The sequence below is a fragment of the Trachurus japonicus genome, chromosome 9 (genome assembly GCF_045865225.1).
Source record: "Trachurus japonicus isolate A0001 chromosome 9, Traja_1.0".
In the NCBI taxonomy this organism is placed as follows: domain Eukaryota; kingdom Metazoa; phylum Chordata; class Actinopteri; order Carangiformes; family Carangidae; genus Trachurus; species Trachurus japonicus.
This window is the reverse complement of record NC_140915.1, coordinates 11637458-11651105: the sequence shown is the minus strand read 5'-3', so window position 1 is coordinate 11651105 and position 13648 is coordinate 11637458. Positions and strand designations below refer to the sequence as shown.

The following is a 13648-nucleotide window of genomic DNA, read 5'->3' as shown; positions in this document are numbered from 1 at the left end:
ACCTGTTGCCTTGTGGTGAACAAAAAATGGCCAAAGCTTGTTTCACATGACAAACGCCAAGAAATTTCAGAGGTTAAAACTCAGGATTTTAAAGTTTAAAGCTGCAAATTTAGGAGAAAGTTAGCTTAAAGCTAATTTATGAGAAAAACAAGTAACAAAACTTGAAAAAATTTGATTTTAGATCATGGATTATCCATAATCTACTTCATTTATTTGACTATGTTGCCATGTTCCTATTCCAGCCCCTCATTAACTTACATGGTGAAGTGTAGAGACATGTTTACACACGTTTTCAAGGATTGTTCTTGTGAATTTGAGTTTTTTTCTCAAAAAATTGTGACTTTGCACTGCCAGACGATATCAGAGTTTTGTTTGATGTGCATTTGCAGCTTTAAAATAGAAAATGTTGAGCTTTAAATCTGAAAACCTGCCCCCCCCCCCCTCTCCCTCTCCTCCATAATACTCTACATGTTGTCACAGTGAGCCAGTCCTCAACAGGAATGTGGACCAGTGGCGGCCGGTCAATAGGGGGCGCTAGGGCGCCGCCCCCATCAAAATTTCAGGAAAAAAGTGTAGACACAGTAAACATAAATATAATAAAAAGTAATTACCATATCTGTTCAGTGTTCACTCATACAATGGGTTTTACTTTGAAATTCGTAAGCCTTTCCATTCCATATTGGGTTTATTCTGGGTTGTTTCATACATTTCAATAGCGAGGGGCGCCGGCCTAATGAGTGTGTATGTGGGCTCTTAAACTTTTGGCTTCCATGTGACTTCATGCTGGTCTCTAATTGGTCACTTCAAGATTCTCCTCCGGGCGCAGCTCTCTGCGCCCGTGGCCAATCAGCGCGTTTGGGTCATTTTTTCATCCAATCGGATTGATTCATGATACCTGACCTGTCAATCAAAGTCACTCCCCTGGCAGCGGCGACGTGCCTGTCACTCAAACAGCTACAGACGCACCCGCGTGCACCGTTAATATAATACATCCATGGCGTGCACACGGAGCAGACAGAAAACAACAACAAGACAGGAGACAATGGCGGCCGCAGCAAAAGAAAAATCTGTTGTTTCAGGTTATGTTCAGAGTTTCATCCTAAAATCGGCTATAAAGGCGCCGCTGTTTCACTATTTAGCCTAACTAATTTTCAGCTGCGTCACCTTTACTTTGAAAGTCCAGTGGGGCTAGATCAGAACGGAGCGTTTGTACGGAGGGAGAGATCAGCTGATCCGCTGCTGACTGCTGTTTACTGCTGGATGTGAAGTTAGCAATGCTCTTTATTTATCTTATTTATCTGACGCCCCCCCAATTTATTTTAGCACCAGCCGCCACTGATGTGGACGTAAAACATCTTTGATCTAAATGTGATTGAGTTTCAACAGCAACAGCAACACGTTAACTTGCTTTTCGCTGCCCGATGCCAGAGCTGGCTGTAAAGAGCAGGTACTCGCTCCTCTGAGTATAATAAATCTGACTCACTGCGATGAACTCATCCCGCCCTCTAAATGTCATCATACACCCGCTGCTTCAGCCTGGCTAGAAGCTGCATAGCATGGATTATGAGACCGACCTTCCACTGACACACAAACACACACACACACACACACACACACTCCTGTTGCCTTTCCTTGACCCTCCTCCTCCTCCTCCTCCTCCTCTTCTTCTTCTTCTTCCTCCACCTGTCAGGTCATTGCTTTACCGAGTTGCATCAGGAGCTTAGCAGCGCTCGGAGATCGGCCTTGTTGTTGTTGTTGCGCCTCTGACTGGCTGCAGCCTGCGACAGATGGTGGTAGGCGTCGTGCACAGCGCCGACCCGTCAGGGGTCTCCGAACTGTTGATAAAGCAACGAGAGGCTGGTGTTTGCTTTTAGACACTGTGTGTGTACGTGTACGTGTGTGTGTGTGTGTGTGTGTGTGTGTGTGTGTGTGTGTGTGTGTGTTTACAGCTTTTAAAATAAATTCGAGTCACTGCAAAAAACAGAAAGAAAAAGAGCTGCTTAACAAAACCTGAATCATCTCCCCAGGAATTGTTTTAACCGTCCATGAACTTCTCAGCTGGACTCAGTTGGTGTTGGCTTTTAAAGTCTGACACAGAGTTTGTATTGAGTCATAAAACACTGAAGAGTCATGGACTTCTTCATGTTTTCACTTTTACTCATTTCTATGACCTCAGGACAGAAGTTAAAAGTTCACGGATGTTCATTCAAGAGACACATTTTGGAAAAAAAGTTGCTAATTTCTCTGATTTTTGTGCCTGAAAATGACAAAAGTTCAGATTTAAAGCTCCAATTTTCACAATTTTTGAAGTGTTGGTTATATTTATGGTTTTACAGACCAAAAACCATCTCGGTGTTGTTTTTCAGCTTCTCTCTGGAGCTATTAACAGTAAGTCGGTATCAGCCGATCAGAACAGAGGAAGAGGCTCTGAGTCTCTCTCTTCTGATTGGCTGGCTGTTTTCTGAGTGATTGAATAAAAAAGTAGCAGATTTCAGGGTAAAACACTCAGAGAAACCAAATCCTGCAAAGTGTTGGATGGTGGTGGGCGGGGCTTGTTGACAGCTTTGTTGTGACATCACAAAGTGACAGGAAGTCCTGACGGCTGGTTTTAAGGCTCAGTTTCTGAATACAGACTTGTGTGCATTTCTCTCTGGACTGAGACTTTGACACTTTCACAGTATTAATATAGAACCTAGAGCTGATTAATTATTAAAAAACACAGAGATATCTCATATTTGTGCAACACGGGTTCTTTAAATAGACCCAGACTGAACCTCCAATGTCCAGTCACCTGTGGTTTGCGTTGTGAGTGGCTCTGCAGCTGAGACTTTTATCTATCTTTTGTCGGTGAAGCACACGTGCAGGGTGTTTCCTGTGCACCATGACAGCAGGCTGCTTTGTTGTGGTGTTGTTTTGTGCCACCAAATTGTATGTGTATGTGTGTGTGTGGACCGAGGTGATTCACAAAGATTGTTATCAGACAAGAACAGGCTCCTCTTACTCATCCCTCGTTCCCACCACCACCACCACTTCACAATACAAACCTTGAAAACCTCACAGCTCCTCGAAAACAACAGTCTCTCCCATGACAGATCCATTGAGAAAACAGTAACACTTTATATTTTTGTATTTATCTTTATAATATTTGCTCTAAAGCAGAAACACTCTCTCTGTGTTTGGAGCCTCTGAGCTCTTACAGCAGCTTCTGTTACAGGAAGTAGACTCGTGCATGTAATATGGTTAATTTATGATCGGATCCTAACTCCAGCTCTCCCTGAGTTGCCGTTTGACAAAGTTTATCACTACAAAGATCCAGTTATGCAATAGAAAGCACATGGCGGGAGTTAATTGACAGGGCGGGGGAGGTAAAAACTCTCTGAGTCCGTGTGTGTTGCTGCTGTTGTTATAGCCACACAGCTGATCCAAAGTCAATTAAACTCTACAAGGAGATTAGTCGGCTTCGTTAAGGGTTTTAAAGAGCCAGATTTGGTGCCGAGCCAGAGCCGAACCTGGCTGAAGTCGTAACTTCACACAAAACTATTTTATACAGCGCTCGGCTGCGGCTGTGTTTTGTGTCGTCTCGACATCGGGGATGAATTACAACATGTTCCCGCTCACACACTCACTTGTTTGTCCAGCAGCTGATCACAGTGTGTCCTCTACTCTACAATGATCATGATATCTGCTTCACCAAATATTTACTCCTCCTAAAAATGCATAGCAGAAACGTACGTAAAGAAAGAAGTAGCTGTTCATAATGTGGATGTGAGGTGAGTTTATTGGTGTTCATGAGGAAGTAAAACCAAAGATAACACTTTATAATAACTACAGTACAATAGTAAGCATCGTTTATAAAACATGCATCCCACAATACAGTTATTAATAGAATAGAGTCGAATAGAATGAACTTTATTCAATTCTGAAGGAAAATTAGGGAAATGGTCAACTCTGGGCTCATAAAACTATCTATAATGTGTTTAATTATTGTATTTTTTAACCTAATTAATTATGAATACAGCACTTGTCAGTGGCTCATAAGACCATTTATGATATTAATTGTTGTGACAATGAATCCATTGATTAGTAAGCGTGTATTTGAAAGTTAAACATGTATAACTCACTTTATAAATGACATGCTAATAATTAGTATTTATCTAAGGATAATTCTTTATTAATGATTAAATAAGTATTTATTTAACAATGTTACAAAGGTAATGTCCCAATTATCACATTTGAACATTTTTTCGTTGAGATTCCACAATTCACCCATTCACATATTTTTCTGGATTGTAATTGCATGTACACATATATTTGTTGAACATTCAGTAAATGAATTTCAATCCTCGTCCTCGTGTCCAGCCGTGCACATGAATTTCAGTTAATATCACTTATTATATTATTCCTTCCTACTCTTCTTATTTGTGATAAAGTTTGAACGTTGTTTGTGATTTGACACAACATGAATAAAAACAGATTTTATTTTATTTGAACATAAATGTTGGAGAGAGTTGAACCGGACGGAGGAGAAAGGTCAAAGTTGGTTTGAAGCAGCTGTGACCTTGTCGATGGAGGTGATGGAGGAGTGTGTGTGTGTGTGTATGTGTGTGTGTGTGTGTGTGTGTGTGTGTGTGTGTGTGTGTGTGTCAGGACTTGCTCTTCACTAATTGATCCCCGTTATGTAAGAAGTTGGAGGAGGGGGGAGGAGACCACACTCACCTGCTGTCAGTCAGCTGTCAATACACTAATCCCAAACACACACACTTTCTCTCTCTCTCTCACACACACACACATCAACCTGGGAGCCTCCGCCTGTGTCTCACTGTACACACACACACACACACACACAGACACACACACACACACAAATCACTGACACCACTGTTGCACATCTGCACCCTCCACTCCGCTGTGTACATGTACACGTGCGTTCAAATCCCACCGGGTGGGAAAAACTACGCTCCATTGTCTTAATCTCACTCTTTCATGCACATTTTATTTCCCACACGTCGCTTCTGTCATCGTCCCCAAACAGTCATTAGACGGGTCCCGTAATCTGGGGATCTGGGTCGGCTTTCTCCCCCGCCGCCGCCGCCACTGCCACCGCCGCCGCCGCCGCTGCTGTTGTTGCACCGTTCGATGCCAGTGAGAGTTTTTCCCAGTGGGAGGCCGGATGTGGAGGCCTTCGTAGAGAGACCCCACATGTGGAATAATCCGCTGAGACCTTTTCTGGAAAAGGAGGGGGCGAGGGAGGAGGCATTTAGTGTCGGCGTGCCAGGGAGGGAATTTTCCACCGTGGCTTCGAGAGGAGGACGATGCAGCTCCAGTCAGAGGCTGTAAAGGACGTTTGGGCGATCCTCTGCTTCTTAATCAGATCTTAAAAAGTGATATTTCTGTCAAAATTCTGCTTTTGCTTTGCTTAAAGTCCAAGTTTGTCAAATGATATCGAACACACCACTGCAGGAATGAGTCCTAAAACCTGGTCTCCTTGTCCTGACGTCTGTGGTTTCTATATGTATGGCTGAACAAGCTCCAGAGATGTTCACATTTTATTCTACACCGTGAAATACTGAATCAAAAATATCTGAATGGTGATTTCTTTAAGATGGTTGCTAACAAGTGGCTGAATTAGACTACAAATGTGGAGTTATTGTCTACAAATGTGGAGTTATGGTCTACACATGCGGCGTTATCATCTACAAATGCAGAGTTATTGTCTACAAATGTGGAGTTATCATCTACAAATGCGTAGTTATTGTCTACAAATGCGTAGTGATGGTCTACAAATGCGGCGTTATCATCTACAAATGCAGAGTTATTGTCTACAAATGTGGAGTTATCGTCTACAAATGCAGAGTTATTGTCTACAAATGCGTAGTTATTGTCTACAAATGCGTAGTTATTGTCTACAAATGTGGAGTTATCGTCTACAAATGCAGAGTTAACTTTAACTTCAAGTAAAAACTTCAATAAGAGAATAAACTTGCACCAGTAATGCATAAAAATACCTCAATTAACAGACTGTTCATAACATACTAATATATTATACTGTACATATCAAATAGTTTACACAGTCTTACTAACCAAATCAGACATGTTATCAGGTTAAAAAAAAGAAAAAAAGAAAAGTGTATGACAAGCTAAAATGCCAGCGCTTGCGGTCTAACGCGCTAATGCCAAGAACAACCTCGGACATGCTTTTGCATTTTCACTCAGTAGAAAACCAAATCACAACAAATGTCACACACAAAGTTGGAACTTATTTTTTATAACGAGTTAAAACTGTAGCTGCATTTGTCGGTGACCGAACTGAAAATTGACTAGTTTGTATAAACATTACCAGGCTCTGAAAAACCTGCACGAGCCAGAACAACCAGTCTTAGCTTTTTGTCCAGAGGGAACCAGCGGAGACACTAACACACAGCACATCGTCTCAGTCGTGCTGCGTACAGGTACAACATGATTTTAGGACAAGTTTTCAGAGATATAAACACTTTTTTGATCCTCTTATCCTGATAAATATTGTATATCAGCAGTTAGAGACGCACACTGCCTGCAGACGACTCAATGAATTATGAATTTTCCCCCCTGAAACCTCCTCCACCTCCTTCTCTGCTGATGATGATACGAGTGTAGTGGCGGACCGGCCTGTGAGTGAGTTTATGTGCTGCTCATATTTGTCCTGTAAACAAAACTACACCCTCACATTCCAGGAGAGTGGAAACTAAAAGCCTCGCGTAAGAAATGCTCATGTTATTTTTAAATTTTCCACATAGCGGACACGTGTCTCACATCCGAGCCGAGGCTAAAATCATCACGACTCTTCTTGTTGTTGTTGCTGTTGTTGTAGTACACGCAGATAAAGAGCGTTCAGAGATTTAAAAAAAAAAAGAAGCCTAATCATCGTGTCAGTTATTGTGCGTAAATGCATTTATAGTACTTACATGTTTGTTTGTGTTTGCAGCGTCATGTCTGTGTGTACAGTATGTGTGTGGGAGTTGTCCAGTCAGTGTGGACTCATGAGAACCAAAAAGCCCTCAGATGCAGATAATTCAGCGTCCTTGTTCCACTCCTTTTATAGTGTCTGTGTATGTTTGTGTGTGTGTGTGTGTGTGTGTTTCTCTGGTAGTGATCTACACTGTCAGCAGACGGCCTGTTTGTTTATGACCAGTGTGATTCATGCCTCTATAAAGATGCTCTGTTATTCTCACAGAGCAGCAGAGGAGTCGTCGTCGTCCGACACAGATCACCGCTGTTGTTGTTGTTGTGGTGGTGGTTGTCTCTAATATTTAAACTCGGTCACTTCTTCACCTCAGTTTGAACAAACGTTTTGGCTCGAGATCGAGTTCGGGTTAAAAAGGAACAAACAACGTTCTCAGCTGCGTTTAAAAACAAAACAAAACATTACGATGTCATTTTCCTTTATTTGCATGTTGTCGTAATCGTCCTGAATGACGCTCATTGTGCTGCACAGTCTGCGTCAGCTGCTTTGTAATATATTACAAATATAGAAGCTGGAAGGTTTTTTTGCCCCCTGGTCCTGGTCCAGGAAGTAGTCAGGTGTGTTGTATTTATCAGCAGGTAGTTTTCTTCTGGAGTTGTGCAAGACTTTAGCTGATGATTGGCATTTTTATCAGTTTGATTATTGATTCACAGCTCAATTTAAAGGGACAACGGGGAGTTTTGGAAAGCAAAGTGTTTCCACACTACATTTCCCATGAGCCTCCGCGCGCACGGTGAAATTCTTGGACCGGCGCAAGATGGACAAAAGGGAAACATTTGCCAAGAATATTTTCATTGATCAAGAATGAAAGTCTGAGGTTCAAAGACGACCAGATACCGTCGTAGTTCCGACCATAAACGGCGATTTGGCAGCGTTGTTCCCATGGCCCGCCGGGCAGCGTTTGCGAAGCTGAAAGTAGGAAATGCTGGGTGAGCCGACCACTAAATAATAATAACAAAATAATGATAAAGACAAAACGATATATTTATCAAAACAAGTGTGAGTAACGTAGATTCATCCACATTAATATGAGACTTTTTTATAACCGAATACAAACTCTTCGTTGTCCCTTTTAAAGAGCAACGACAGACGTAACCAAATTTATACGACTTAGAATTATAAATAAAGTTTTAAATGACAGTTTGACACTATAAGTTCCTCTCAGTGATGAATTACCTCCTGAATCCACTTTCCTGAGCTTCACAGTGAGTTTTAACTCATTGTCTGTCGCTGTCTGATGAACAGATTCGAAGTTAAAGGGCCAAATATTTTCCTTTTGGAGCCGGTGGAGACCAAACACGGAGCTAAAAGAGAGAGGATATTGGATCTGTATTTGTTCTGTGGTCAGAAACACGAGTGTGAATGAATGGATGTGTAAATAACGGTTTGCCAACAGCTTTAAAAGCAGATGATGTCAACGTTTACAGCAGCTGATGATCATCATTATCAATCTTCTTAACAATTAATTTCCCGTATCTGTGGCGTTTGATCATAACGAACAAAGACCATTGTTGTTGTTGTCGTTACATTCCTGGATGACGGCGTCAGGACTTCAGTGAGCGACTCTTCCTGTTGTGTTCAAGAGCTGGAAAAATGTGTCTTCTGTCCTGGTGGACGCTCCTCTGTGTGTGTGTGTGTATGTGACCTCACACCATTGACACTTGAGATGATGTTGTACGTTGTCACTGACTCACACTGTAACATCCCAGTGTGGAAATCTGTGTGTGTGTGTGTGTGTGTGTGTGTGACTCAGTGGTGACTTTGCGCAAACTGTTGCAGGAAACCGTTCGGTTTGACATCAACCATTAACTGAAGTCAGACGTTCATTTTACAACAAACACATGGTCACAAACCACTAAACACAGAGGCCGCTGGAACACACACACACACACACACACACACACACACACACACACACACACACACACACACACACACACACACGGTGAGGATAAGTGTGTGTGTTTGGTTTCAGTTGGTGCCCCCTGCTGACATTGTTATAAGTTATTAACAAACCTGTTGCCGTTAATTCCTCACACACACACACACACACACACACACATTGAACTGTATTTTCCATTGAGTTATAGCGCTCACACACTGATTGGCCCGGTTCAGACACTTTGACCCTCAGCTCCTTCATCATTCACTTCGCTCTCGGCTCCGACGCGTTTATAAACCTCCTCCGACACTTTACAGCCTCAAGTTTTTATTGAATAAAAACGGTAAAGAAATTGTATCAGTATGAATTTTGAATATTAAAAACAAAGCAAACGCTGGATTTTCTTCCTTATATTTACTTATAACGAATGTTGACGATATTTTTCTTGCTTTCCCAGTTGATGGCTTTGTCCTGAACATTATTTGAGTTCATTACAGTTGTTTATCAGTTTATTCAAAGTGCATTTGTTAAGTATATTCAGACTCAATCACCACCGAAATTCACTTAGCTGAAACATACAGTTCTTTATAGGAGTAGTAGGAGGGGAAATCACCAGTGGTCCCACAATGCCTTATAATATTAAACATTTTGAGTATTGCAGTAACATATACAGATGTATTTATCGATGTTCACAGTTGCAAACAGTGTCCCACTTACACCTCAATGAAACCGTGTTCACTCTTGTTAAATGTGATTGAGACAAATTGACAAAGACACAGTCACAAAAAGTACTTTTGCAGTTCGAATCCCACATCAAGCGGCCCTTTCCTGCATGTCATCCCCCCCTCTCTGCCTCTCCATTTCCTGTCTCTCTCTCTTGCTATCCAATTAAAGGCGAAAAAGCCCCAAAAAATATACTTTAAATTAAGCACTTTAGACTTCTAGCACTAAAAACTTCAATTTGTATTTGCAGTGCATATAATACAAGATCAATACCTGGCGTCTATATATCGATAGAATATTGCCACACAAAATAATGCGATAAAATGCTGTATGTCATTCATATTTTTCATTATTTTTTATTATTTGAATACTCCAATAACACAAAATATAACTGCAGCAACTTCTCATTTTCATACTTGTTGCTGTTATTGATCCTTAAAAAGCCATAATGGGCTAAGACACATGAGATTTTATGCAGATTTTAAACAAACTACCAGACAACTGAACTTTATTTGAAAGGGAAATTTATATAGTTTATTATATTATATTATATACAGAACACAATTTAGACACCTTCACTTTAAGATTTGCCTCCAGAGAAACTGGTAGCTTCTTTAAAAAAAGCAAAAAAAACAACTGTCCGACAGCAGATTTCTGCAGGATTCACAATCCAGAGAAACCACCTCCAACCTGACTCTAACTCTCTGCTCTGAAACTCCTCCTCCTCCTCCTCCTCCTCCTCCTCCTCCTCCTCCTCCTGGCAGTAAAAACGTAAAGCAGTCATTGATCAGTCAAGGTCACAGGGAGCGTTTTGTGTTTTAATCTCTGATGTGTGTCACTGTGATGGATGGAGGCCGAAGCAGGGACATGAAGTTCTTCTCGCTCACGTTGTCGACAACGATGATGATGATGAGTCATAAACACACAGACTTGAACTTTGGCTAAGACTCACCTACAGCCAACGTCCTACACATGTCTTTAGAAAACACACACACACACACACTTACATACACATCATTAACTTTAAGTAAGTAATGAGTAAGAGGTTTATTAAAGCTCCTCTGCTGCTGTGTTCAGAAGCTGAAGTCATGTTGAGTTTAGGAGTTTGTGCAGATTTTGTTATTATAAAATCATTTCTAAAACGTCTATAAACCACTAAATTATGCAGATTCCTCATTATTTCACTCAAAGGTTAGAAAGGTCATCGTATCCCACACTTTCTGACATGTTCACCCATAGAGTCTCCTCTCTGTGAGCTTAGACTGGATCAAATATTCAAATCCAGTCTGGGTTTGTTTGTTTTCTATGACTCAACCACCTCACTCTCTCTGCATTGTGCTTTGTTTTCTACATTAAATCTGAAATATATAAATTATTGGAGAAGATCAATATTTGACTGCATGGCAAAAATGGATTTAATAGTATAAAGGAATATTAATTACCAGGTAAACACTAATCAAGGTTAATATCATAAAAAATAGAGGTAAGTAAAAGTAGCTTGGCCTATAATAACAGGTCTTAACAGTGAAAACACAGAGTGAGTCGTCTTCACAGTGACTACGTGGGTGTGGCTTTTGTTCGGACTTGATTAGCAGCAGCGCTGGAAAAATAAACACACAACCTCACAACTGTCACCGTGTGTGTGTGTGTGTGTTGGTTTTGAATATTGCTGCTGAGCTGCGATTGGTGCTGGGAAGTAGCAGTAGGAGGCAAAGTGCACCGTCTTTGTCCGACTTGGCCTCACCCAGTGACAGAGAAACACTGGAAGCTCCTTTGTCTTCATGTGAGAAGAAGAACCACCCATCCTCCAAAATAAAAAAAGAGGATGTGAGTGTTTTTATGCGATGTTACATCATAACAAATGAAAAAAATGAAAAGGAGAAATAAATATTTGACTCCTATAAGCAGTAAAAACCTCTATAAACATTAAATAAAGCTGATTAGAACTGGATTTCCCTGTCCTGTGCAGCACTTTTAACACTCTCATTCATAAATCTTTCTGGCTACATTGATGCTAATTAGTATTATCACAATCATTAATGTTTAACTCAATCAATCAAACTTTATTTTCATACGAGAAGCAGCTCAAAGTACTTACCATTATGAAAATAATCAACAGTAGGGACATTTATACACACACATACACCCATTCACACACCCAAAATTAAAACATTGAGGAAACACTGACTTAAACTCAACAATTTGCAATTTGCAATAGGGAAAAACACTAGAGAGTGGATAAGAAAATAAGATAGAGCAGGTAAATGTATTTTTTATACATTATATACAGTATATTTAGCAAAGGAATGAAAATGGAGATACTGCATAAAATTAAAGTTTAGATCTAATTAAACAATAAAAACAATAAATATAAAAATAATCAATATAAATAAGCTTGTCTTTTATGTGTTTAATGATTGTTTTCAGCCTTAATCACCAAGTTATTAATCTATAACAAACCAGTTATTTAGGAGCGGTCAGTGGTTAATGGAAGAAAACGATTAACATTTAATAGATGTAGTTAATAGATGGGTTTATTATGGGATGGTATGTGTGTGTGTGTGTGTGTGTGTGTGTGTGTGTGTGTGTGTGTGTGTGTGTGTGTGTGTGTGTGTGTCTGTGTGTGTGTTGCTGCGGTTACCACAGTGAGCAGCTCCCATCACAAACGCTGAGCTGAATTATCGTCCACCCCCCTGCGGCTCAGCAGCCGACGTCAACACCGATCAGAGCGGCGCTCGTCCTCGCCACGGCAACGCTAATCTGAAACTGCAGCTACTACTGAAGCACAGAAAAGAAAATGGAAATAGAAATGGAAATGAATGATTTGCTGGTTTGTTTTTTTTACTATGAGAAACCGTCGACTGTTGTTGTCGTCGTCCTGGTTACGATCATGTGACTTTAGGGAGGTAGAAAAGTCCTTTAGGTTTAAACGCTGCAGCTGTGAGTGATTGATAACATAACTCAGCTCTGTGGGTCCCTGAAGGCATCGTTTCTTTTCTTTCTTTATCAATGATGAACTGTAAATAGAATAGAATAGAAAAACACTTTATTCTTCCCCCTGGAGGGAAATTCACAGGAACATGTACCAACTAAATAAAACACCCACAGAGCAATAAATAACCTGATATAAATGATAATATAAATGCAATGGCCTAACAAATGGCGTATATTAATTCATTAATAATTGCAATAATTTTGTTTATATAGCACCTTTCATACAAAAAGTGCATCTCAAGGTTCTTTAAACAAAACAACATCAAACAAACAATCAAAAACAGTATTAATCAAAAACGATCAAAAGGTAATCATGCACCTGAAATATATTTTTCTAACTTAGCTTTTTGTAATCCTTAAGGTGTCTAGTAAATTAATTTTGATGATCCCCTATGCATGTTTTTTTTTTTACCATCTTTTGTGGCCATCCTGGATTTCCGACTGTGAAAAAGTGAAAAATGAAAATCTATATAGCTCCTGAACTCTACATCCTACAGAGACAACTGTCCCCATTTTCTTTTTTTTCTTAGTTTTTATGTACCACACATGATTTAATCATAGCAATCTCCATCTCTACCAGTTCCTCATGCCAAGACAAAAAGAAAATGTGGTCAGTTGTCTCTGTAGGAAGAAAAAGAACGGCATGTCAGGACGTCACATTATGGAGTTTTATGTCTAAACCAGCTTTATACTGCGAGGTCATTACTTCCTACTAGACCAGTGTGTGTTGGTGTTAGCAGATCTGGGAGAACAGGTCTGACCAGAGAACCGGCGGCTGTAACACCTCTCAGTCCTGTCCTCCACCTCCACCTCCCTCTGTTTCTATTCTTTACCTCCACCCCCTCCCCCTCCTCTTCCTCCTCCTCCTCCTCTTCCTCCTCCCTTCATATGAACCTCCAATCGTGCAGCAGCGTTGACAGCTGCAGACTCGACCCTCTGCGTGCACACCATTTCTTTTTTATGCACACGTGTTGCAGGTTAAGTATTTGACACACACACACACACACACACACACACACACACACACACACACACACACACACACACAC

At 40.6% G+C, this 13648-nt stretch overlaps 1 protein-coding gene across 3 annotated transcripts in view; it reads left to right on the top strand.

Annotated features, from left to right (window-relative positions):
• Positions 1-13648, top strand: part of cnnm4b (cyclin and CBS domain divalent metal cation transport mediator 4b) — a 65042-nt gene that overhangs the window by 31683 nt on the left and 19711 nt on the right. The gene's annotated exons all lie outside the window — the stretch shown is intronic.